Here is a 25,492-nt window from a genome sequence, read left to right on the forward strand (position 1 = left end):
AAAAAGAGAAAGAGAGGCTTTTAACGGCAAAGCAGCACTTTAACAGGAAAAAAGGGGTGCTGTACGGGGGCAATTTGTAACCTTAACAGTAATTTCATTTTACCAGGAAAGGTTCAACTGTGGGCCATAAAGAATGCTGTCTGATCTGAACAGACTCCATAAAAAGCCTAAAGAAAGGCCTGAACTCTGATTTGTAGGTGTTTAGTCATAGATAATAAGAACTGTAGACTGGAGGAGCTGGAAGAGGAGAAGAGGTGATGGAAACAAGGTCTCTGATACAGTGCCCCCGATGCACCGGTTCGAGATATGAAGCCCAGCAAGTGTACAATCATGGCGGTGTATCTCCGTAGTAGCAAAGCAGCAGAGGCACTTATATCACAGCTACCAAAACATTTGTGGCAGGTGAAGTGGTTTAGATGTTTGAAGGATTTTACCAAGAACTTCCAGCTGGTCAGCTATATCTCACATCTTTTACGATGATGTAATGTCATACAAAACAGCATTTCACCATTTCGTTTAAGAGCCCTACTTCTAAAACATTTACAACATTTATAAGCTGTGACATCACAAGTGAGTCAAGGAACTAGTGGAGCAGACAGGCGTAAATAAAACAGATAAAAATAAATAAAACAGGCGAGTCAACAAACCTAACGGCTCAATACAGAGTGCAGAGTGTCGGGAGACTGTGAGGCGCAGGATGGCAGCAGTCAAGGGTGAGGATGAAGATGAGGATGAAGATGAGGATGAGGTTGGTAGCAGTAAATAAGCTCCATAAAGCATGCCCAGGTGCAGGTGATCGTGACTAATAGGTAGATGATTGGGGCCAGAGCAGTGGCTGGGGAACGTGATTGGTAGATGTGAGCAAGGTGTGAATCGTCTTGGCTGGTTGCCGACCGGGGTGTTACGCAAGCAATGCTCATAAATCATACCCAGACGTTCATGAATGCTTATGAAGGCAGCGTAGCCAGTTTCAGACACCATTATGTCTGGGAATTGTTGACAATGAATATTCAACGGACTTATGAGGTTTGGTGTCCCTAGGAAGGGATTTTCTGTGATCAATCAGAATAAGTCATTAATGTGTCTAATGATATTTCTAGAAGTCGCACTTCATGACAGTTAAAGGACTCTAATACAACTCTTGAGCTTCAAGCAGAGGCAGTAGGTGAAAAGTATTTTCTGCTCATTATTGCTGCTGTCTCATTTGACCTGTGGAATTGTTACAAGAGAAAGAAGTCTGACTTCTAAAACATGTTTGTAAAACACCTTGACACAGATTTACAGCCACAAACACACACACAGATAACGCAAACAGAAGGGTTCCATCTGCATTGTGCCTCCGGTGTAGGATCAGCATAAAAGCAACCAGAAAATGAAACAGGAAATTATCAAAAACGCAAAAATTAAAACTAAAATGAAATGAAAGAAGTGTCCTCCACTGTGAACCACACTCTTTTAGAGAGCTGAAGGAGTTCCAGCCTGCTTGATGTAATTAATTCTGAGAGCCAGGAACGAGTTGCACAGAGAGGTCAACAGCAAAGCTGACCTCTGGACTGCAGTTCTTAAAACTGATGTTTCAGGAAAAAGAGAATAACTTTGCAAAAGATTTTTTGCACCTCACACACATACAAGAATCCCTCCCGGTCTGACTTAATGATATCTGGCAGAGGAAATGAGTCGTCATTAATTTAAGTCGCCACTCAGCATCTCGGACTGACCTTGAAAGACTTCACTAGAACGTCGGCAATCTTGTGCTCCAGCACTGCAGGAGAAAGAAAGGCCTACATTTTACAGATATAATAAACTACATGTTCATTATACATGTTCTAAACCATGGAAATAGAGATGAATATAAAAATAACAGAGAGGTATTAATGGATAAAATACACAGTTCTTTTTTATTTGAAATTGGACTTTTTGGAAATAGAGACTCTTGGAATGGGAGACGTTTGGAGTGATATGATGTATCAGATGGCACAGAGGGAGACAAAAATAAACTAATAAAACAGATGGTTTAATTAAAGCAACAATTTGGAATTAAGATTTGTTAGAGACAGATTACATGGTCTACTGGGGTCAGGGAGGAAAGTGTGTGTGTGCATGTATGTGTGTGTGCGTGTGTGTGTGTGTGTGTGTGTGTGTGTGTGTGTGTGTGTGTGTGTGTGTGAGAGAGAGAGAGAGAGAGAGAGAGAGAGAGAGAGAGAGAGAGAGAATGAGACAGAGAAAGAAAGAAGGAGTAAGAGAGACAGAGAGGATAAAGAGGGATAGAGGGAACGGTCCAAGTTTGATTAATCCTCCCATTTGCGCAGCCCTGGACAGAGACAGTAGTTCATTAAGCAACGGGTGGGAAGCATTTGTACATTTTTGCTCTTAAAACCTCACTCCAGTCTTCCTCCCTTGGACTGCGACAGCAGCCGGGTTACCATAATGTTTTGTTGGACTGTAAGATTCTCTCTCCCACTCTCCTTTTCCTCCTTCTCTCCAAATCTCTCTCTTCTTCCACCCACTCATCTTTTCACCCTGCTCTCTCTCCATCCCTCCCTCCTTCTCTCTCTCTGTCTGTTTTTAAGGTCTGATCTATATTCGATGACGGCTTAATGAGCTGCACGTCATTAGAGGTAAAATCTAAAAAAAAAGGAAAAGAAAAAGTAAAAAAAGTGGATGAATAATAGATCAGAGATGGAGACACCCACAGCAGCTGCACGGGGTGTGGGAGAGGTGGGTGGTGCTTGTGTTTTACAGACCTGAGTCTTCCTGCTAATTATCAGGGTCTGGCACGCATCCCACTCTGGGACGGAGGACGACGGAGAGAAAGGAAGCGCGGTGTGAGGGGCCAGACGAGGACGATTCTAACACAATACACCTTTCTGTTGGCTATTGTTTCCTGGAACTGGAAGGGCCCTTGTTCGAACCGCAAGATGTCAGTTTAGACCCCACTGTGTCTGCTGAGTGGTCTAATGCACCCAATCCACACATGGACACACACACACACTCACACACATGCAGACACACACATACACACACGTTCCTCTCCCACAGTCATCTGCTGTGCAGGACTTTTAGCTCAGTCAGCTTAATTGGCCCACTTCCCATTGGCAAGGTGCTGTGGCCCATCTTAATTGGCTCTCTCTTAGGCATGCCTGCGATCCCATTGGACGTCTGCACCGCGGGTCGCCATGGCCACGCTGGGCTCTCTGTGGTGAATTCTGGGACAAAAGGCGAGCGGGTCTTTCTGTGGCCCCCACCCCCAGCCCCTTCCTCCGTACAGCCTTCTCCGGGTGGGCCACGTTCCCAACTCCCCACACCAGCTCGTTGGTCCAGATATGTGTTTATTCACCAGGCCTGTCTTGTCGGATGAAAGCCGCACTGTCGCCAGGTTTCAGGCACACCTCCCCCCGCCCTCCGCCTGGTTCTCTTTGGCTGCGTGGCTATATTATACTGTCACATCGGAATTATAGGAGGTGCCAAGGAGATGTCAGTCGCCACACAGGCGCCAAGCTGATGGTAGGCACCCTGCGTGTTCTCCTTGTCGACCATTGACAGCAGCGTCACGGTGATGTACGCCTTAGCCTGAGCTGGCCCATCTCCGACACCCTATAATGAGCCCATGTTACCCTGTGTGCTACAGCTCGCCCTGTCTGAGTTAATGAGCTCCTACAGATAACACACACACACACACATACACACACTCACACACATACACAGACACACAGACACACACACACACACACATGATCCGACCCTGTCACCCGGGAGCATAACGAGTGCTTGGAGACACCTTGGGTCGTGGAGATGCGGTTGCCTCCTGTCCCCATGTCTGTCCTCTAATTGTTTGCGTTTGTTTGCAATTGCGTGTCCCCGCTTTCGCAGACGTCGCTATACAAATGGCTGGCCGCGTTCCAGCCGCCCGAGGCAGTGCCCGGAGAGTGTCTATGGCGACGCACCATTGAGCGAGAGTCCGTTTCTCAACCGTCGACTTCCCACGCCCCCATTTCCCCCCCCCCCCCCCCACCCGTACGAGTTGCTTGTTTTCACTTCGATGTCAGACAGAAACTGTGTCATCTAAATTGTTGAACTGCAGCTCTTGATCCTTTGATCAAGACTTTCGAGCGTGGGGACTTGATGGGAAGTGTTCTGTCAGGACAGCGAATGAGCTAGTTATAATAGTTTAATGAGTGTTTCTGCTCAAAAAACAAAATGTGACACGTCCCATTTCCAAATGGCAGCACACTGGGCTGCGGGAGCCCCTCTCCAGCCGCTGGCGTTCAGAGAGCTGTGGTAATCCCAAACCTTCTGCACTGCGATGGATCTCACTCCCAGACACCCCCCCCCCTCCAAACAACTTCCCCTCGTGCCTCTCTCCCCAAACATGTGATGTTTTCCCACAGAACTCTGACCACGGCGAGCTTATCGGTCCAGGCGGGGGAATCAATCATGGCTGCTGCCCCTCTGAACCTGGTGCCCTGTTTGCAAATCTGTTTGTCGGTGTTGCCTCTAAAGCCCTTGCCTACGACTGCCAGGCCCTCGAGGTGCTGGCTGTGAGTTGTTTTTCATTTTGGCTCTATCTATCTGTCTCTTTCACTTTGTCCCTCCCCCACCTCCCACCCCACCCCTCCAACAGTGCCAGTCACTCTCTCCACCCCACTGTAGCATTGATCTGGTGACTGCTGCTACGCTTTCGGTTTCAGCTAGCAAATCGCTCCATTGCTGAGATTCACAGCCTTCGGGCAATGTGTATGAATGCACAGTGAACCAAAGGGTGGTGTAAACCCAACAAAAACCAACCAAGCACATAGCTAGAAGTCTAGCTCATTCATTTCCCCCAAAGCACAAGCATGCAAAAACAAATCCTTTTTATGTTTCCAGGATTCACAAATGATCCCCCTCTCTCTCTCTCCCTCTCTCTCTTGCTCACTCTCAAGAGGAAACACTGAGCTCTTTGTGCCAGCTCATGATTAGAAGAACTTTAACAAACGCAGGAACAAACACTGGTTCCTTGAAGCCTGACCCACCGCTACGGTGTCCGATCCGCTCACCGCCCAACCCGGGAGACGGCACCACCTTCCTGTGGTGGGAAACGGATGAAGCCTGGTTGCTCGGTTGGCCTTTCATCCTGAGCCCCTCCTCAAGCTCTCCGGGCCTGTGTGGCCGGCTGATCAAGGTGCTGAAACCACGCGGAAAACGTTAGATATCGGGCTCTGTTAAGATCTGGCTGCGTTTGAAGCAAGTAGCACTCCCACGTGTGCCTGTGCCTCAGGGGGTCCATCGATTCAGCTACCACTCACAATTCGCATCAGAGAGACTTGGTCACTCTTTAATTGGTTCCTTATCAGTAGATTGCTTTAAATGTTCTCTCTTTTACCTTCTCTCTCTTTCTCTTTATTCTCTCTCTCTCTCTCTTTCTCTACGTGTTTGACATGCGAAAGCAGAAAGGAGCAGGGGAGAGCAGTTTTTGCTTACTGGCATCAATCTATTTCTTCAACCTCAAAATATTGCGAACCAGACCAGAACCATCTGAAATGATCTTAATTCCATTGTTGCTGGTGAACTCCATGTGATTTCATAGAGACATGTGAAGCTTGCCTTTTGTATCCGGATCAGCACCCTCAGTAGCCTGTGAACGCCACATCTGCTGGTGTAAACACTGAGGGTGATGGATTTGCTTTCATGCCACATCTATATATAAACAGAGGGCCTTAATTGGCAAGACGCTTTAATGTAAAGACACAACTCAGTGTGATGATACTTAATAACCCAGTCATCCTCATTGTAGCGTGGGAGTTATTGCGATCCTCTAAACCTCTGAGAACAGAAAGGAGGAGGTGGTTGTGTTCTGTCTTTTTTTCTTAAGTCAGCTGTAGGCTATTCGGAGACTGGCGAGAGATTAGCTTCAGTTGCCCGCATAATACGAGAGGCAGCAGGAGAGTATTAGCATGTTACGCGATACATGTAGCTTTGTGGGACGGCGTTCCTTTATCTCCCACATGTAATCGAACAATAAGCACTGCAGGTAAATTAATTAGCCCCACCGCCGAGCTCTCAGAACTCGCTAATCTGGCGACTCTGGTAATTACATTAATTTCTCCCACTTTAGCAACACAAGCAGGCGTAGCTATGAACATGTAGCACGTTAGCGCTGTTAAATTTAGAGCTAGCGCAGATGGTGAAAAGTGCAGTGAGATAGCACTCGTCTCCACGGCTGCCTGCCTATGAGCAGTCTGCGTGTGCGGATGGGTGCATCTAGGCTGGCGACCTTTGACTCTGCCCTGAGCTATGTAGTTACGGCACTTTGATCTCACGTGAATGTTGGGCACATGTTGGGTGCGATTTCTCTCTGGGGAACCAGGGTCCAAGACCTCTTCTGGACAAGTGCATTCTTCCCTATATTAGCTCCTGTTCCGTATCTACCCGCTTGTTAAGTCTTAACATCTAAACTGCTTTTCCTTCACTCAGAGATACCATTTGCACAGCGGAATATGTGGAGAATAAGAGAAAGCCGCATGATGTAATAACAGAGTGGCATGAGTATGCTGAGAAGACCTGCACAAGTTCAGGACCTAAGTGTGGCCTCATAGGAGTTTCACACAGTAAACCTATAGCATGCTGTAGTCTTCAACCTAGTGACCTTAACCAAAACGGGGTGCACCAGAACCTTCAAGAGGTCGTAATAGTACCGTTTCTGCCAGGTTTTGGGAGGTGGTGTGTAACAGCAGTAGGGGAATGGGGTCAGATGTTTTACTGCACCGTGTCTCAAGTTAATTTAACATTCCTTCCAGTCAAGTGACTTTAATTTGCTTTCTGTTGAGTTTTGCCTTTGATTCATATCCCTGAAAAATTTCAAACCAATTAATTTGATGTTTATCAGATTAATCACTCAGCCTGAAATAGCTAAACGAGCTCGAAATCATTATGTTCATTGTGTACCATGTCAGATGGATTTTAAGGACAGTCAAGAGTATCCATGAAAACTCGTGTAGCTGCTGAGCTCAGTTTTTTTTTGTGTGTGTGTGTGTGTGTGGGGGGGGGGCATGTGTGTGTGTGTGTGGGCATGTGTGTTTAGCATGTGTGTTTTTGGTCAGAACATTGTATGACTGATGATGTCAGACTTTTATGTAAATAGTAGTGATCCATCATGTACTTCAGCTACAAACATGTACTCAGTTTTGTTAAAGTTTAAAAGTACATGTCAACATGCAGAAGGAAGTGAACACTGGCAGTTCATTGTGAAAAATCCACTTGAAATGTGATTTTGAGAAGTGTAATTGGGTGGAAGAGTGTTGATGTTCACACGGTTTAGAACAAGAGAGAAATTCCAGCTAATTACAAATCAAAACATCACCAAAGAGGTAAACCTGACTCTCGTAATTATCGCATTTGCAAGAGTAGACCAGAGGCAATACCCTGACAAGCTTTTCAGGTTATTGGTGGGAAACATTTAAAGGAATTCATATGCACAAAATTTTTCCCCCTTCGTCATGATCAGACAGAGCGGAGCAGCACAGACTCCATTATGAGTGGAGAGCTGCTTCTTCAGGACTCATCCACCATGGGTGTAAGTACCAGCTCCTACAGGCAGGGGGCCCTGTCACATGACTGCACTGAATTGTCACATTTACAGTGGCAGTAGGGGTTGGGCGAGCATGCGATACACTTCTCAGGTGAAGAGGCGGCCATCCCAGTCCCCTCACTCTGACTGATCACCAACCAGGCAGGGCGTTTAAGAGAAGAAGGCTGGGCCCTCTTATCAGTGGAAAACCCGATGCCCCAAACTGCATCCCAAAGTTCTGTGGGAGGCAATCACAATCAAGTGGGTGTTTGAGGCCACGTGTGATGTGTTCTAGTGGAATCTTCCATGCAGAAAACCTCCTCAGCCCACAAGTCGCTCAGCCAATTACACAACTTGACACAACAGACCATGCAGTGTTAAACATGGGGCAGGTTATTATTGTGATATTTTTTACAGCCAAAGGTATATTTGGTTATTATAAATGTTCATATCAGGGACTTAGATCAGCTGGAAAAAACATAAATCTCAGAGCACTGCCTGATCCCCCTGGTGTATTTGTATAGGTGTGGAACACCATGAACATGAACAACGTGCTCACATACATGTGTTCCCTGCACCATCCAGTTGCAGTTCGACTGAGCTTCATAATATATGTTTAATATGTTGAATATACTAGTAAGTGAGCAGAATATTGGCTAGCAAAGGCTAATAAATGTTAATATAGGTTATATATAACATTTATAATAGAAATCTATATACCTCCCTATACAAAAACCTATCAGAGACACTACCAATCTATGCAACTTCCTCTTGGCATTTTTGTGCAATTTTGTAAATTTCCAGGGATTGATCCAATGACCAGGAATCCTGATGCCCTCTATACTGCATCAGTACATTTGAAGATGGAACTAATGTTTCAAACATTGCGTTGCTGACACTAATGCGAACAGCCCTGTCTCCAGATTGGACAGTATTCATTTGCATCAATTCAGCTCAACTTTTCACTTTATTGCATGTTCCCAATACAACCAATACTCCAAACACTTCCAACTCTCCTAACACTCCCAACACTTACAACACTCCCAACTCTCACAACACTCCAATCACTCCCAACTCTCCCAACACTCCCATCACTCCCAACTCTCACAACACTCCCATCACTCCCAACTCTCACAACACTCCCATCACTCCCAACTCTCCCAACACTCCCATCACTCCCAACTCTCACAACACTCCCATCACTCCCAACTCTCACAACACTCCCATCACTCCCAACTCTCACAACACTCCTAACATTCCCAATCTCCCAACATGCCCATCATTCCCAATTCTCCCAACACTCCCAACACTCCCAACATGCAACACGCAATGCATGTCCAAGTCTGACAGAACTGATGCTTCCCACGGACATTGAATAGGATCCACTGCACTGCACTGTGTTATTGTAGCTGACCAATGTTACAATCCTTTGTTGTTTGTTCTTGCGTGCGATCACTGCCCCCCACACACACTCACACTCTTCCCACCACACTCTGAGTTGACACTGTTTGCCATCTTTTGACCTAATTCATTCTCTCACACTGCTGCATTTATTGACTCTTCTGAGCAGTAAATAAATACATTTTATTGATCCTTCTGGTGTTATTGATCCTTCTGGTTTTAATGATGGCTTTGGTTGGTCTACTTAGCGTAGGAATTTTTATCAAAGTTAACAATCACTGAATTCTTAACAACCAGAAGTCCAAACAGTTCTACTAATTAATTAGAAATTGGGATTTTTGTAATTGTGTTACGGAACAGCTCCGGACCCTTCCCTGTGGGCGTGCCGCTATGTTGTCTGTGTGTCGTTATGTCCATGTTTGTACTTCCGTGGGCATGGGTTGTCTGTGTGCGTGTTCGTTTGTTACACCTGTGCCTTGTCTCGAGAGTCACGAGGGTCTGTGTTGGTTGTCTATTTAACGTGCGTTCGCGCAGTGTCCTGTGCTCGTCTTTGTCTGAGTGTCAGTACGTTAGCGTTTATGTGTTTAATGTTTTGGAGTAAAGAACACTCAATAAACGTGGAGCTTGAGTGTGCGAGTGGTTTCCGTGCCTCGTCCTTCCACCCGCCGCCACACGTCACAAATTGACTTAATGCATTTGTCCTAAATACCTGTAATTGTAATTTTAACAATTTAAGGCTTACAGTAAGTATTTTTACGACATAATACATAATGAGGTTTGTACCCCACTCCAACCCTTAGGCCCTGTGTGTTCGTGTAGGTCGTCATATCCTTGATGACTGATCTTCCTGGACTGTTCCTGGAGAGATAAAAAACAAAAAGTAGGGTGAAGAAACTGACTTAATAAACACACACTGAACACAGAGAGGTGACTGTGCTCAGTGTGGGGAGAGCTGTGTGCCCTGGGCTTTGGCGTAATCACAGGGTAAACAGGATCGGTGGCTGCTTCTGCACTGTTGACTTTAGGCTGTTAACCCACAGGCTCTTTGGGGGTTTGGGAGGTTGCAGGGTGTGTGTGTCTGACACTTAAGGAGATCTCTGCTTGATTCTGACAGTGTAAATGTTGACACAGGTTAGCACAGGTTAGAGCATCAGCCTCTTTAATCGTTCAACTGTCTCCTGTCTGCATCCGTATGAGGTACTCAGCAGACAGAGTGAAGGGTGGGGTGTCGATGGTGGGGTTTAGGTGGAGTTGAGCTCCTGGCACAACACTTCTCCACAGTGGTCTGTTCCTGGCCTCAGCATGGATATGTACATAGGTGTGCATTGCTTTTATTGAAAGGGTATTGCAGAGAGGGGGAGAGGGCGAGAAAGACGGATGGAGATAGTGAAGGAAAGAGAATGAAAGAGAACCCACTTTAGAAGGAGAGAGAGAAAGAGAGAGAGAGAGAGAGAGTTGGAATTGGAATTGGAACTCAATTTAAATGGCAGCGAAAATGCATAAGCTCCCAAACTAAAACTAAAATTTAAGGTATTTTCACATAGAGAAACTTTGAATATAATCTATCAATTATATAAAATTATAGAGGAATCATCAGAGCAGCTTCCAGGAACGAGGGCGAGAGATTTATTTATTTTTTTTTAACTATAGCCAAAAACCGAGCGGAAACTTCGACGGCGCTCCGGTAAGGCAGAGCAACGGCGTTTCTAACGGCAACAAAATAACAGCGACCAGACACAATACACACAACACAAAAAAACAACAAAACACAGCAAAACGGCAAAAGCAACAAAATAACGGTGCCGATACCGTTATTTTGCCGTGCCGTTAACAACAACATCATACAAAAATGGAAAAAAACGGTTTCCCCCGCTTCCAACGGACATTCGCTACACCTGGACGGCTGCGAGGTGCGATATCCACAGCATGTCAAAACACTAAAAGCCAGGAAACAATTCAAAACAAAAGTATTGTCCGAAAACCCAGAAACTCTAGTGGCAGACTTCACTACAATGGACAACCGCAAGATCATGTGTAACCTGCTTTTCTTCACCCATCATCCTTCTGACTGGCATTCAGTAATGTGTGAGACATTCTCTAACATTAAGAGAAATGGAATAAGCAAAGGCAGACAGATAACCACACATGAAGATGCTGAATGCACATCTTCCATTATAACAATAAATGTATATCACAATGGAACAATTATGGTTCAGGGATCCGAAAATAGTCTACATAACTTTCAAAACTGCTTCAGTCACATGAAAAGGTCCGTCATATCAAAAAGAAAAACCACAGCCTCACAGAAAACACCACAAAAGGTCTTTCTTACAAGCCCTAAAACATCACAGCCACTGGAACAATCACCTAAACTCACCAGCAGCATCAGGGCAATAAAAGACGGACTCTCTACTCTAGAACAGGAGTTCACAGATTTTAGAGAAAGGACTCTATCCTCCCTTCAGCAAAGGATTGAAAGTCAAACAGCAGGAGAGCTCTACACGTTAGTACTGCAACAGAGACATGAGCTCCAAGAAGTGCAACAGGCCATGAGAGAACTAGAGGAGGACAACGAGTATCTGAGGGTGGCTCTACGGAGAGTGACAGAGGAGCTGACCACACACACACAGCTGCTCAACACTACAACCCTGTTACCTCAGCACAGGCTGACAGAAGACCAGACACGCTCCACGAATGACCTCACTTCCTCCACCTCTCCCACCACCTCACCCCCTTCACCTGCGAAGCCTAATCACCCCAAATCCTCTCCTCCTGCTCTCACTGAACCTACCCCATCTAAACAACTCACAACCGATCAAGATTCCCACTGCACTAATATTCCTGCTGAGAACTCACACACACCTCCGCTCACGCAGAGGAAAACACAGAAAGTTGTATTCATGTGTGATTCTAATGGGAAATACATTGACATGAAGCGTATTTTCCCAAACAAGAAAATCACAAAGATCTGGACTCCAACCATATCCAAAGCCACAGAACAGCTCTCAAATATGGATTATGAAGGAGTTCAGCACATCATCATACACACTGGAACCAACGATCTAACTCAAATAGGCAGAAACATACCTGAAGCACTCAAACACATAGCCATAACAGCAAGAAAGAGGTTCCCCTCAGCAACGGTTACAATTTCCAGTCTATTACCAAGACTGGACACACCTCAACATACCATCAACAACATCAATTCAGATCTTTATAGACTCTGTGCCCAGATACCCAACACACGAGTTGTGCTTCATGGACAGATCTTCCATACACACCTGTATGATCGACTCCACCTCAATCAAAAAGGAGTGAAACTGTTCGCAAAAAACCTAAAGGACACAGCTTTAAATCGGAAAAGACTCACGGACCGCATCAGACTGAGACCAACACCAGAACCTCACAACTCATCCCAGAACCTTCACCACAGCAGAACATCCAGAGGAGTCTTCCCCACCTCTGCCTTCACCTCACAGCGCACCACACTCCATCAGCCTCCTCCACCCAGGAACAGCTGGCAGCCTCCATCACAGCCACAGATCACCCTTCCTCCAGCACCACAGGCCAGAACCTACGCTGATGTAGCTGCTCAAGGAACCCCACCTGCACCAACCCAGCTACACCCTGAGCAGATAAGAGACTTTATCTCTCTCCTCTGTCACAAACTATTTAACTAAACTTGTCTCATTAATAATTTTGTTACATTTGACAGATACATTAGTATTTAAAATGATATGGTTGTAGATCGATTCTCTTTGTGAAATACCTTTTATTGTCTTACAATGACATCTTTCTCAATTAGTTGTTGGAATATTCAAGGTTTGTTTTCTTCAACATTTGGTTTAAAATTAACTAATCCTGATTTTGTAAATAGTATATATAACCGGGATTTAATTATTCTTCAAGAGACATGGGATAATCACACCAACTCCCTCTGTCCAAATAATTACCTAGAACTTTACGTTCCTGCTTTAAAGCATGCCCATATTAAAAATGGCAGAAACTCTGGTGGTATACTTGTGTGGTATAAAGAAGAATATAGATCAGTCATATGTCCAGTCAAAAAAAGCAAAAATCATCTATGGGTTAAAATAAACAGGAATTTATTCGAAAATGACAGGGATATCTATTTATGTGCTATTTATATTCCACCCCTAAATTCTCCTTACTACACAGAAGATATTTTTGAAAATCTCCAAAAAGAAATTAATCATTTTCAAAATTTAGGTCATGTTCTGATTTGTGGTGATTTAAATGCAAGAACTGCCAGAGAACACGACTTTATTAATATAGAGAAAATACCAAACATACCTAAACAGATCCTGTCCTACCACACAAGTATAACCACTCAGAGACAAAGTTATGATGGTGTCATCAACAAACATGGTAAACACGTCCTCCAGATGTGTAAAGGCCTCGGTCTGTATATTGTAAACGGCAGGGCGAGAGGAGACTCCCTGGGCAGATTCACATACTGCTCTGCACTGGGCAGCAGTGTAGTAGATTATGCCATCACTGACCTCAACCCTGGACATATCAGTGCATTCGTGGTTTTGCCACAACTGCATCTCTCAGATCACTGCCAAATAGTCCTCTACTTAAAAAAGTCTCAAACGAAAACAAACAAACAAGACCCAAACAAAGACACTTATCCTATCCCCAGACCATATAAATGGACAGAACAAAGCATTACTGATTACACAACAGCACTTAACTCGGAAAACATCAAACAAATGTTACATATATTCCTCGAAACATATTATCAAACTAACAAAAAAGACATAAACCTAGCAACTGAACATCTAAATAAGATTTTCTTTCAGATTACAAAACAATCAAATCTAAGGACAATACTAACCAAAACAACAAAACAACAGCAAAAAGAAAGATGGTTTGATAAAGAATGCTCAACATTAAAAAAACAGTTACGAAATTTGTCCAACAAGAAACACAGAAACCCAAATGACCAAAAAGGACGATTAGAGTATCTTCAGACTTTACAACAATATAAAAAATTAATTCGCAATAAAAAAAATCAATATATGGATAACCAGTTTATCAAAATGGAAAAAGCAATTAAAGAAAATTCTTTCTGGGATCTATGGAAAAAAAATATTACAACATCCAATTTCAAAAATACCCCAATTAAAAATAACAAAACATGGAAGATGTATTTTGAAGAACTTTATAAAATTCCAGATAAATTAAACAAGGATACAATCACAGGAAAACTTAACAATCTAGAACCAGCAATAAAAGACAACCAGTGTTCACTGGACTACCCCATCACTATAGAGGAACTTCAAGGAAAACTTGGTGCCTTAAAAAACAGGAAAGCTTGCGGAATTGATAATATCAAAAATGAAATGTTAAAACATAGCAGCCCTAAACTACAATTGGCTATTCTAAAACTTTTCAATCTAATACTAACAAGTGGAATTTACCCTGAGGTCTGGAACAGAGGTCTTATTACTCCAATTTATAAACACGGAGACAAATTTGACCCAAATAACTACAGAGGAATTTGTGTTAACAGTAATATAGGTAAGGTCTTCTGCAGTATACTAAACACTAGGTTGTTAAATTATCTGACTGAACATAACATTCTATCAAAAAGTCAAATTGGCTTCCTTCCTAATTATAGCACCTCCGATCACGTATACACCCTCCACACACTCATTCAAAAACACGTCCACCAGAAAAACAAAGGAAGAATATTTGCCTGCTTTGTTGACTTTAAAAAAGCATTTGATTCAGTGTGGCATGATGGCCTGTTCCTCCAACTACTTGAATCTGGCATAGGGGGGAAGGTTTATGATTTAATTAAATCTAAATATAATGATAATAAATGTGCAATTAAAATTGACAATAGACGAACTGAATTCTTCAGTCAAGGACGGGGAGTGCACCAAGGCTGTAATCTATCGCCAACACTATTCAATATATATATTAATAAACTGGCTACAACTCTTGAACAGTCACCAAACTTAGGTTTAGAATTGAATGATAAAGAAATAAAATTCCTGTTATACGCAGATGATCTGGTATTGTTAGCTCCTACAGCAAAAGACCTACAGCAACACTTATCCACTCTTGAACATTACTGTCAAAACTGGGCCCTAGACATCAACATCAATAAAACCAAAATTATGATTTTCCAAAAGAAACCGAGATCACAGGAATCTAAATATCACTTCACCCTTGGAGGAGAGACACTACAGCATACGGTGGAGTATAGCTACCTTGGACTGCTGATCAGTGCATCTGGCAGTTTCAGTAAGACTATGAATGCACTGGTAGAAAAAGCAAGAAGAGCATATTATACCATAAAACGACCACTAAACACACAGAACGTACCAGTTCAGATCTGGACTAAAATATTCCACTCCGTGATTAAACCCATACTATTATACGGGAGTGAAGTCTGGGGACCTGTCATCTATCAAGATCACACTTCATGGGACACAAACCCAATTGAAAAATTCCACCTGGAGTTCTGTAAAGACGTCCTGAGGGTCCATCGAAACACTGCGAACCTGGCGTGCAGAGCAGAGCTGGGCGAGTTTCCTCTCTCTCTCCCAATGTTAAAAAGAGCTTTAAAATTCCACTCCCACCTGTCCCAATCACACCCAGACTCATACCATCACATAGCATACCTTTATACATATACTCACCCAGACACAGACCCCCTCAGACACATTAAAGAAAAACACCACCTTTACACCAACATCCACTACACTCTCTCTCAAACACACCTCAAAATGATCGACAAAATACAACAATTAGAATATATCACCTACTGGACTCAGATGATCACCTCAATTAATAAGTTAGAATGTTACAGATCATTAAACAGGGAATATGTACTCGCAAATTACCTCACGAAAATTAAACTCCCAAAACACAGATACACCCTAACAATGTACAGACTGAGTGCCCACAGCCTGGAGATAGAGAGAGGGCGTCAGAAGAAGCACTGGAGGCCCAGAGAGGAGAGAGTGTGTCAGCACTGCAGCTCAGGACACATTGAAACAGAGCAGCACTTTCTCTCCTCATGCTCCAGGTACACACACCTCAGACTGGAGTTCCTCCACTCAGTAAACGCCACTCTCTCCTCACTGGAGGACACACTGGGGTCACCTGGAGATCTGATGTGTGTGTATTTGGGAGAAACTCCAGAATGTGTTTACCTGTCAGCTAAATATGTACATGACTGTCACACCCTCAGAGAACAAAGCCCACCTACTGTTACCTCTGTAAATATATGATTCACATTACCATATGTAAACATGTTTATTAATCTTTAACTTTATTATATATATGTATTGTCTCATTTTGTTTTGATTTGGTTGTATCACTACAAGAATTTTATGTATTTATTATTATTATTATTTTTTTTTTTTTTTCTAATATTGCTTTGGCAACAGTTGTTATTTACAATTCATGCCAATAAAGCCATTTGAATTTGAATTTGAATTTGAATTTGAGAGAGAGAGAGAGAGAGAGAGAGAGAGTCTGGCAGAAGATAACTCACTGTTGATTCTAACACTACTGCATGCTCTGCACAGCTGTGTGAAGCTGCCCCCCACCCCCCCAATCCAACACCGGGCGACACTCTATTTGTGGCTGGGGGCAACCGTGTGGAAAAACCCATCATCTGGGCCAGCGGATCTGGAAATAGAGTCCTCGGCAGGGTCGGCCCTGGCAGGACCGGGCCTCGCCCAGGGCCCCTCCCACCCCTCCCGCTCTGGGTGGAAGCCACGCCCTTGTCTGCAAGGGCGAGGAGCTCCAGCCGGAGGGGGTGGATGCGGGTCTGTAGGTGGAGGGACTTATGGGGCCTGTGCCACTCCAGACGGACACTCCATGATGATCACTCCAGGATGATGACTCCATGTTGATCACTCCATGTTGATCACTCCTCCCACATGCCACGTTCTGACCTGGAACATTTGAATTGCTGAACGATGAGGCACAGTAAAAGCTCAGGGCAAGAATCAATAAGTCATCGTGATATGTGATACGGGCCAACGCAACCAATTACAGAAAACCACAGATTCTGACAAATAGCACTGTTGTTTAATAGAACCAGTAGCACAAGGATGGCGTAATTGTAAGAACATATACATAGTCATGTTAATCACATCCAATTATGAACCTCATACATTTTCATACAAGACCACCCCCACACATAAGCGCACACACACAGACACACAGACACACACACACACACACACACACACACACACACACACACACACACACACACACACACACACACTCTACAGAACCACATGTCTTCCAAAACCTGCTACTTTTTGGAAGTAAAATCTCCATGCAGATGCCAACACATGTTGCTGTCTGGAATAACGGTGGAGGTGTTGGGGCGATCTCACCTCCTTGAGACATAAATGAGGACACTGTCAGTTCCATTGTCAGGGACATCAGGACTGCATATGGCATAGGGGAGGCCCAAACCTTTGGCTCTGCTGGAGAAACACACAATTGTACTGCTGCATATGACTGAGACTGCACACATAGGGGGACATATAAAGGCAAGAAGACAATAAAATTGGTTCATCCTAATAACAAAATTTTGACAATTTTTTTGTTTGTTCACTATTCTTATGTCTTGGAAACACCTCCTGACAACTCGTGCTTTCAGACGATCTGAACAATTCACATTTGTACATCCTCGGTGGTTAGAAATAGAAACTGTGCTCAAGGTGACATTATTTCAGAGGAACATTATATTAAAAACCTGGCTTTCTGTTGATTGCTGGGTGCCCAGAGATGCGTTTATGAGATTCGTGTCAATCATTCCGACAGCATGATAATATGAGCTTGATGAAAAAGATTGCAATCATGTCGTGTTCAAGTGCAGACTTCGTAGCAGTTCATAATTAGCATCAAAAGGACTCAAGCTACTAAAATAATAGCAATTACCCAAACCAGATATTCTGGCATTCTTCTGCAAATGTTTAAAACCACTCACAGGCGTCTGTCTAAAAATGATATGATTTCGCTTCTCAAATGAACCTCTTTGTCTGACCATGTTAACCCTTCCATTCATCCATATAGTCTACACTTTCCAACCATACAGTTAACCATGCTGTGTTCTAGCATTTGTGTATATGTTTTTAGTGTGTTTGTGTGTGTGTGTGTGTGTGTGTGTGTAGCAGATTATACTGTACATTTGATTGTAATCACACTCATGCTATACTGTATGATTATACTGTACATTAATATCCCCAACCCTAACGCCTTTGGGTGAAACTTCTCATGATTTATATGTTTGAAAGGGCAGAACTGCCCTATAATATGTAGATATCAATAAGTAAACTTTTTAAGAAATGAACTTTAGTTGAAGAAGGTTTAATCTTCATCAGCAAACCCTTGTTAATAAATCATCTGCCAGTCATTCTTCTTGAAGCTGTGCTTCATCCTCCCCCTCCAGGCAGCAGAACAGAAGGTCCATTCTGAAGCTCTTAAAGGTTTTATCATGCTGTAAACTACAGAACTATAAACATCCCAGCCACATCAGGAGGGAAACACACTTTAGTCGTTCACATTTAAAACACTGCACACCCGGACACTGACTGCCTTGATGTCTGTCTGAAAATAATAGCAAGTCTTTTGGCAAAAGTACTGTCATTGTTTTGAGCAAACGCATTACCAATTGCTCTTGCGGTGAACTGTCCATTTCCATTACTGTCAGAGAGATAGGAATGATGGCAATGTGAGAGCAGAGAAGAGTAGAGAAGGAGAGGGGAGAGGAGGGATGGGGAGGAGAATAGAGGAGAGGAGAGAAAGAGAGGAGGGGAGGGGAGTAAAGGAGAGCGGAAGAGAGAAGAGGAGGGAGAGGGTGGGTAGAGGAGGGGATGGGAGTAAAGGAGAGGGGAGGAGAGAAGAGGAAGAGAGGAGGGGAGACAGGGAGAGAGGAGAGTGAGGGGAGACAGGGAGAGAGGAGAGTGAGGAGAGATGGGGAGAGGAGAGTGAGGAGAGACAGGGGGAGAGAGGAGAGTGAGGAGAGACAGGGAGTGAGAGGAGAGTGAGGAGAGACAGGAGAGAGAGGAGAGTGAGGAGAGACAGGGGGAGAGAGGAGAGTGAGGAGAGATGGGGAGAGGAGAGTGAGGAGAGACAGGGGGAGAGAGGAGAGGGAGGAGAGACAGGGGGAGAGAGGAGAGTGAGGAGAGACAGGGGGAGAGAGGAGAGGGAGGAGAGACAGGGGGAGAGAGGAGAGTGAGGAGAGACAGGGAGAGAGAGGAGAGTGAGGAGAGATGGGGAGAGGAGAGTGAGGAGAGACAGGGGGAGAGAGGAGAGTGAGGAGAGACAGGGAGTGAGAGGAGAGTGAGGAGAGACAGGGGGAGAGAGGAGAGACAGGGGGAGAGAGGAGAGTGAGGAGAGATGGGGGAGAGAGGAGAGTGAGGAGAGACAGGGGGAGAGAAGAGAGTGAGGGGAGACAGGGAGAGAGAGGAGAGTGAGGAGAGACAGGGGGAGAGAGGAGAGTGAGGAGAGATGGGGGAGAGAGGAGAGTGAGGAGAGACGGGGAGAGAGGAGAGTGAGGAGAGATGGGGGAGAGAGGAGAGTGAGAAGAGACGGGGAGAGAGGAGAGTGAGGAGAGACGGGGAGAGAGGACAGTGAGGAGAGACAGGGGGAGAGAGGAGAGACAGGGGGAGAGGAGAGTGAGGAGAGACAGGGAGAGAGAGGAGAGTGAGGAGAGACAGGGAGAGAGAGGAGAGTGAGGAGAAACGGGGAGAGAGGAGAGTGAGGAGAGATGGGGAGAGAGGAGAGTGAGGAGAGACAGGGGGAGAGAGGAGAGTGAGGAGAGACGGGGAGAGAGGAGAGTGAGGAGAGACGGGGAGAGAGGACAGTGAGGAGAGACAGGGGGAGAGAGGAGAGACAGGGGGAGAGGAGAGTGAGGAGAGACAGGGAGAGAGAGGAGAGTGAGGAGAGACAGGGAGAGAGAGGAGAGTGAGGAGAGACGGGGAGAGAGGAGAGTGAGGAGAGACAGGAGGAGAGAGGAGAGACAGGGAAAGAGAGGAAAGTGACAAGGGACAGCTACCAGGTGAGAACAACAGAGACACTGAGAGACAAAATAACTGGAGCTGGCCAAGATGATCTGCTGCAGTTCAAATGGAGCTAAACACACACACACACACACACACACACACACACACACACACACACACACACACACACACACACACACATGTACATGTGCACACACACACACACACACACGCAGAATTTTGCACCCACCAGAACCATGAGAAATATGCTCTCTGGATACATGCGGAATTTATATAAATCGAATATGAATCTAATATATGATCCTAATATCTACATCACTGTTCACAACTGTCAGAAAAGTAAGGTACTATTATTAATATTCAGGCACTTTAAACACATTACGGAGACCTCAGATAGGTCATTTCTATAGTTCATTAAATGCAACTTTTCTTTAGGTGTTTTTCTCTAAAGAGAAGAGGGCAGCTATTCTTTAAAGAGATGGGAACAGAATTTTAACATTTCACTTGGAACAGCATAGAATGACTATTTTTATTCTACTAATTTCTCTTTTTAATGTCAAGGCCGTGGTTTAGAGTAAAGAAAGGTCACTCGCATATACCATATGAGTTCCTTCCACCCAACAAAGTGGGTGGATCTTAACAAAAAAATAAACAAACAAACAAAACAGTTTCAATAATTCATTTGGTTTCAGTCTGAATACATCTAGAAGTTTAAGGGTTGTGTTTCTGGACAGAGATCGAACCTAGTTTCAGACCAGTTTACACTGCCTTGGGAATTTTTCCATTGAAAATCTTTTATTTTTGGCCAAAAATGGTCCCTCTCTCACTCTCTCTTTCTAGTGTGTATGTGAGAGTATTTGTTATTAAGCCAAGTGTTTTTTTTTTCAATTGGTGGAATAATAAAGTCTGGAGCTGATTTTTGTAGTGTAGCAAAATGCAGCAGAGGCGTCTACAGTCTCTTGTGTGCAGCTACCGCATGGACATATAGACATAAACCAGGGCAGAGAGAGTGAAACCTCTGATAGTCTATCAGTTCTATTCTATAAACCTCTGAAGATGACATTATCAGACCTCAGTCACACCCCCATGTACTGTTGCCACTGTTTTACATGTTTATTTTAGGACTAATGGTGTTATAAATGGGTATTAATGGATTAATGATGTTATTAATGGGTATTAATGGATTAATGATGATGTTAATGGGTATTATTGGATTAATGATGTTATTAATGGATGGGGTGTTAAAGGAGTGTGACTAAGGTGAGGAGTGTAAATACTAGAAGGGGAAATGTGTGTGTGTGTGTGTGTGTGTGTGTGTGTGTGTGTGTGTGTGTGTGTGTAGCACCATCAGTGACAGGTCAGCTGCACACATGCCTTCTGATCAATTGTTTTTTTTTTTTTTTAATGAGGCCAAACAGCAGGGAGGATGGAGGGGAAGGTGGGGAGTAGAGGGAGGAGAGGGATGAGAGGAAGGGTAGAAGAGGGGATAAAGGAGAGAGGAGAGGAGGGGAGGGAGGGGAGGGAGGAGAAGAGAGGGAGGAGAGGAGGGGAGGGAGGGGAGGGAGGAGAGGAGAGGGAGGAGAGGAGGGGAGGGAGGGGAGGGAGGAGAGGAGAGGGAGGAGAGGAGGGGAGGGAGGGGAGGGAGGAGAGGAGAGGGAGGAGAGGAGGGGAGGGGGGGGAGGGAGGAGAGGAGAGGGAGGAGAGGAGGGGAGGGAGGGGAGGGAGGAGAGGAGAGGGAGGAGAGGAGGGGAGGGGAGGAGAGGGAGGAGAGGGAGGAGAGGAGAGGAGGGAGGGGAGGAGAGGGAGGAGAGGGAGGGTAGAGGAGGGGATAGAGGAGAGGGGAGAGGAGGGGAGAGGAGGGGAGGGAGGGGAGGAGAGGGAGGAGAGGAGGGGAGGAGAGGGAGGAGAGGGAGGAGAGGAGGGGAGGAGAGGGAGGAGAGGGAGGGTAGAGGAGGGGATAGAGGAGAGGGGAGAGGAGGGGAGAGGAGGGGAGGAGAGGGAGGAGAGGGAGGGTAGAGGAGGGGATAGAGGAGAGGGGAGGAGAGGGAGGAGAGGAGAGGAGGGAGGGGAGGAGGGAGGGGAGGAGGGGAGGAGAGGGTGGAGAGGGAGGGTAGAGGAGGGGATAGAGGAGAGGGGAAAGGAGGGGAGAGGAGGGGAGAGGAGGGGAGGAGAGGGAGGAGAGGAGAGGAGGGAGGGGAGGAGGGGAGGAGAGGGTGGAGAGGGAGGGTAGAGGAGGGGATAGAGGAGAGGGGAAAGGAGGGGAGAGGAGGGGAGGAGAGGGAGGAGAGGAGAGGAGGGAGGGGAGGAGGGGGAGGAGAGGGAGGGTAGAGGAGGGGATAGAGGAGAGGGGAAAGGAGGGGAGAGGAGGGGAGAACAGCTGACACAATGAGCCTTTTCTTCAAGGTCTCAAATAGGTGCTTGAAAAGCAATTATAAAGGGGAAATGTTTTAGAGATGGAAAATGTGAAGAAGTTCACTTATTGAAGTGCACAGGCAGTGGGGAGCGATTTGGAAATGTCAGCAACCTCTCCAAGTCCAGCACACAAGGCTCTGCACTAACAAAACACATGCAGAAAATGCACAACAATCTCTCTCTGTCTTCCTGCCCATCTCTCTATCTCTCTCACACACACATATGCAATAAAATCCAATTGTTTTTCAGTTCAATCAAGACCAAATGTGGTGATCACCCCCAAAGTTCCAGGATCCTGCTCCCCTGATTCCAACTGACAAGCAGCGCAGAGAAATGCATTAATAATGGGACCTCCTGTGCCCTCCGTGCTGCCTTTCACATCTATTTGGCTTTCTTTCCCATAAAATGAGGGCTGTTATTGCTGTGATTGCCAGGCCTTCGGTGTTGTTTGAGTCAGTTGCGGCTGCTGTCCTGTGAAGAGCACATTCTGGCTGTGAGCAACATGACTAAAAGCAGAGCGATGCTGAGGACCCATGTGGCAAAGCCGAGGTTGTTTTCTCGCACTGCTCTTTAGCAACTTCGCCACAAACTAGTGAAAATGAGATCACCAGTGTCAATGACAAACAAATCTCAGATCCAGACTCATAGAAGGAAACCCGTCCCGTGGGTGCCGCAGAATCAAGGATTCTGATTTCATGCACACGGTAGCGCGGGTCACGCGGAGGCTAGGTGAAAAGTTCGGCTCATGCTGAAGTCATGCAGGACGTTCGCTCTGACAACGCTGTGAATGCGAATGTCGTCTTAGCTGCCATGGGGCAGCGTATAAATCACGGTGGAATGAGAGCGTGATTTTGTTTTGAATCGTAACGTACAGCCTTAGTCAGTCCATGACAGATGGTACCGCCCGGCCTCCCAGTGTGGACACGTAATTTCTGTCACGCGGGTGGCAGACAGCAAACAAACTCAGGGGGTGATGTGTACCACACACACACACACACACACACACACACACACACACACACACACACACACACACGCACACACACACACACACGTACACGTGTAAATTTCACTGAACACTGAATTTGACAACACCCTCCCCTCACCAGCTGCTCGAGACAATTGCAGTAAACTGCACGTCACACACCAGGGTACTCGCACGGCAATGCACGCCATTTGCTCTGTGCATCACAATAAGGTATTTACAGGACACAGGTAGAGAAATCGTACCCCCCCTGATGTCCGCTGGGACGTCAGCTCTGTAAGCAGCAGACTCACAAAGATGGGATCACCCGACTTTCAGACCACATCACCCAATAAAATCTTAGCAATAGAGGCTTTGGAATTAATTCACATATTTATTGCAGGTCCCATTAATACACAACGCATGGTGCTGCATCATAAGGGCATCTGCCCTGGACTCTGTAAGGGCTTTGAAATTATACTCGAGATGTGATGTATCCATCAAGCCACATTCACTGACAGCTAATGAGATGTGCAGTTTGTGAGACGGTTGGTAAATTTCACAGAAGCTTTTTTGGGATTGAGAAACATGGCAGGCAAACTCATTTCCAACATCGTAATCCTCATTCACACCCAGAGAAAAGCAAGAGCTTGGAAGGTCATTTATTACTTCTCAAAGCCTTAATAAAACATTTATGAATATTTATATGATTATTAAAATCAAATAATATATTTATTTGCAAACATATTTGTGTGTATATATGTGGCCACTTTATTAGGTACACGTGTCCAACTTCTCATTAACGCATCAGTCAATCACATGGTAGTAACTCAATGCATTTAGGTATGTAGACGTGGCCAAGACGATCTGCTGCAGTTCAAATGCAGCCTACCTGAGTATTGTTGGTGACCATGTCCATCCCTTTATGACCACAGTGTACCCATCTTCTGATGCCTACTTCCAGCAGGATAACACACCATGTCATAAAGCGCGAATCATCTCAGACTGGTCCAGACTCTCTGAGGAATGTTTCCAGTACCTTGTTGAATCTATGCCATGAAGGATTAAAGGTAGTTCTGAAGGCAAAAGGGGGCCCAACCTGGTACTAGCAAGATGTACCTAATAAAGTGGCCAGTGAGTGTATACTGTATATGCACACTATATTGCCAAATGTATTCACTCACCCATCCAAATAATCAGAATCAGAATCAATCCCTTTCATGGCCACAGGTGTATAAAATTAAGCACCTAGGCATGCAGACTGTTTTTACAAATATTTGTGAAAGAATTAGCCGCTCTCAGGAACTCAGTGAATTCCAGCATGGAACTCTGATAGGATGACACCTGTGCAACAAATCCATTTGTGAAATTTCCTCACTCCTAAATATTCCACAGTCAACTGTCAGCTGTATTATAAGAAAATGGAAGTGTTTGGGAACAACAGCAACTCAGCTATGAAGTGGTAGGTTACGTAAACTGGTGGAGCAGGGTCAGCAGAAGCTGAAGCGCATAGTGCGAAGAGATCACCAACTTTCTACAGTCAATCACTGCAGACATCCAAACTTCATGTGGCCTTCAGATTAGCTCAAGAACAGTGCGCAGAGAGGAATGGGTTTCCATGGTCGAGCAGCTACATCCAAGCCATACATCACCAAGTGCAATGCAAAGTGTTGGATGTCATGGTGTAAAGCACACCGTCACTGGACTCTAGAGCAGTGGAGGGTCATTCTCTGTAGTGAAGAATCACACTTCTCCATCTGGCAATCTGATGGATGAGTCTGGGTTTGGTGGTTGCCAGGAGAACAGTCTGACCGCATTGTGCCAAGTGTAAAGTTTGATTGAGGTGGAATTATGGTGTGGGGTTGTTTTTCAGGAGCTGGGCTTGGCCCCTAAGTTTCAGTGAAAGGAACTCTGAATGCTTCAGCATACCAAGACATTTTGGACAATTCCATGTTCCCAACTTTGTGGGAACAGTTTGGAGCTGGTCCCTTCCTCTTCCAACATGACTGTGCACCAGTGCACAAAGCAAGGTCCATAAAGACATGGATGGCAGAGTCTGGTATGGATGAACTTGACTGGCCTGCACAGAGTACTGACCTTAACCCGATAAAACAGCTTTGGGATGAACTGTTTTAA

At 45.1% G+C, this 25,492-nt stretch overlaps 1 pseudogene; it reads left to right on the forward strand.

Annotated features, from left to right (window-relative positions):
- Window positions 1-697: 697 nt before the first annotated feature.
- Window positions 698-25,492, forward strand: LOC143497325 (uncharacterized; annotated as a pseudogene).

This window comes from Brachyhypopomus gauderio, unplaced genomic scaffold (genome assembly GCF_052324685.1).
Source record: "Brachyhypopomus gauderio isolate BG-103 unplaced genomic scaffold, BGAUD_0.2 sc106, whole genome shotgun sequence".
Lineage (NCBI taxonomy): Eukaryota > Metazoa > Chordata > Actinopteri > Gymnotiformes > Hypopomidae > Brachyhypopomus > Brachyhypopomus gauderio.